The sequence below is a fragment of the Plectropomus leopardus genome, unplaced genomic scaffold (genome assembly GCF_008729295.1).
Source record: "Plectropomus leopardus isolate mb unplaced genomic scaffold, YSFRI_Pleo_2.0 unplaced_scaffold10712, whole genome shotgun sequence".
Classification (NCBI taxonomy): domain Eukaryota; kingdom Metazoa; phylum Chordata; class Actinopteri; order Perciformes; family Serranidae; genus Plectropomus; species Plectropomus leopardus.
The window spans coordinates 1-2,689 of NW_024611299.1; the positions used below are offsets into that span (position 1 = coordinate 1).

Genomic DNA, 2,689 nt, shown 5'->3' on the forward strand with positions numbered 1-2,689 from the left:
TGAAATATAATTTTGTGGATATTTCCCCCTCCTGCTTTTAATATAATTTTCTATTAATCCCACTATTTTTAAGGTAGTTTTTAAAGGTTTAAATGCTTGTTGAAGGCACCTGAAAGCAGCACAAGACAACTGACCATCCTGGTTTCAAAGGGTTAATCGCAGCGATAATTCACAACTCCATTGTACTTGTCCCACATCCCACTACGAGCCTTTGCACAGCTTTTCTTGTCATAATATTTATTAAATTATTGGGATTTTTATTTGTCATCTTTTTTTTGTATTTCAATTATTTATTTATTTTGGCAGATTTGATCCTCCATAGATCTGTAGCTTTATGAGATAGTGTCCTGTCCTGAGGAATATTGTACAAAAAATGTAAAAGTTTTAGCACAACGTTAAGGCTTCGTTTGGTCATTTAAAGCACCATATTGTCACATGCTGAAATGTGAAGGCATATTGAACAGTGAATACGGACGATTAATGTCGTCACACGAAAAGTAAACTGGATACTGCTACTATAGATTTTTGGTGAATACAGGTAGGTACATTTAAGCGATTATTCCGCCTTTTTCTGCCTGCTGCCCTTTCCCTCCTACAGTATACGACCTGCACTACACAGAACACGTACTGTGAGGATTAAATACTTCCTCATGTTACTTATAGAATAGTACATGCAGTGGGATATTTGGCCGCAAAGACCTTGTTCTCCACTCCGTACACGAAGAAGCTGTAGTCTTTTCCACTGTAAGTGTAATAAGCGTGAGTCAGAGGCACCAGCTCGATGGTCTGACGCTGCCGAGAAAAAGAAGAAAACAACATGTTTTAATTAGGTCAGAAATGCAAAAACAGCGTTCAGCATTATCAGATAAAGAACAGATCGAGTCTAAATGTACTCCCGTTCTGTTCAAATAGACCATATCAGGTTTTGCATCACTTTGTAGTCTTTTTAGGTTTCTCTGGGCTATTTTTGCATCTTTGTGGTCTTCTGTTTCTCTTGGTAGTCATTTTGCAGCACTTTGTAGTATTTCTGCATCTGTCTGTGGATTTCTGCATCTGTCTGTGGGCTTTTTTTGTATTTCTTTATGACCTTTTTGCATCTCTTTTTGTAGGCATTTTTTTGCATCTCTTGTTGGTCTTTTTGCATCTCTTGGAAGACTTTATTCATCTCTTTGTGGTCTCTTTATCTGCATCTGTCAATGGTCTTTTTGCATCTCTTGGTGGTCGTTTTGCAGCATTTTATTGTCTTTCACATTTCCCTGGGTTTTTTTCTGCATCTGTCTGTGGACTTTATGCATCTCTCTGTAGTCATCTTGCAGGCCTTTGTAGTCTTTTTTACATCTCTTAGAAGTCTTTTTGCATCTCTTGGTGGTCATTTTGCTTAATTTTATAGCCTTTTGCATTTCTTTGTGGTCTTTTTTAGTCTCTTAGTGGTATTTTGTCATCTCTGTGGCCTTCTGTGTTGCTTGGTAGTAATTTTGCAGCACTTTGTAGTATTTTTGCATCCCTTTCTGTTTTTTTTATTTCTATATAGACTTTTCTCTTTGTGGTCTTTGTATATGTTGGTGGTCTTTTGAATCTTTTGCTGGTCATGTTGCAGTACTTTGTAGTCTTTTGAGTCTCTCTGTGGTCTTTTGCATCTCTCTTGGTGACATCTCTTTTGCAGGTAAAGCCTCTGGGCCTTTGTCCTGCAGCCGTGCTCAGAAATACACCGACATGTCCAGGCAGAACCACAAAAAGACTTCACTGTCTTCAGCAGAGGAGCACTGGCACTCAGTGAGCAGGGAATAAAACTACATCTTTATCACCCAGATATTTAAATATGTGGGTTTTTTTTCTTTTTTGAATGCAGGAGTGAACACGTTTGTATGTGTTCGTTGGTACCTGTTGCAGGATGCGGCTGGTGGAACTGAAGCGATTGAGGTGGTCATTAATGGTTTTTGTAGAAACGTCACAGATCTCCTGATCGGGGAAACCCTGGATAGGGTAAACCTGGCCGAACACACAGGAGCAAACACAGACAATCAACAAACTAAGGCCAAGTCCACGCATACACGGGTAATTTCACAACACAGGGTTATTCTGAATTTACTGCAAATAAACAGTTGTGAGCGTGATGGGGTCGATATCATAGACCGTATAAATAATATACGTTTATAGCAACCAGCTGAGAGGAGGCAAATCTCTGCTGCTCGCTGCTTGTATACTAGCACAAGGACAGGAGCTCAATTAAATACCAAATCGAACAAAACAGTAGTCCACTAATCTGTGCATGGACACATATTGTTCATCAGTCTGCTGTTTGCTGCTGAGCGGGTAGAGTACGGTGAATTTTTACTGCTTTATCACTGAAATCGAGGCTCTGAGAGCGAACAAGAGCAGTAAAGTTACAGAAAAGAAAAACTATACTCACTATAAAGCTCAGCTGATCGATATCTGCAGGTTCATCACTACGAGCAGCATCCTTCACATTATTACTCTCACTTTTAACTTCACACACTGTTATAATGGAAATATTAATCACATATTAATAAGTGTTTTACCAGAACGCTCTCATCGACGAAGAACGGATCCCCCGTCACCTTCTCGAACTTCTTGTCGGGGAAGTCAGGCTGACGGTCCGGGATGAAATCAGTTACGTCGTTTTTCCTACACACACACACACACACACACACACACACACACACACACA

General features: G+C 39.7%; 1 long non-coding RNA gene across 1 annotated transcript; it reads right to left on the reverse strand.

Moving 5' to 3' along the window:
- Positions 1 to 208: 208 nt before the first annotated feature.
- LOC121963282 lies at positions 209 to 2,641 on the reverse strand. The gene is made up of 3 exons (XR_006107221.1): positions 2,541 to 2,641; positions 1,882 to 1,989; positions 209 to 792 (listed from the first exon to the last, which is right to left on the reverse strand). It is a non-coding gene; the product is annotated as an uncharacterized LOC121963282 (long non-coding RNA).
- Between the last annotated feature and the right edge of the window lie 48 nt (positions 2,642 to 2,689).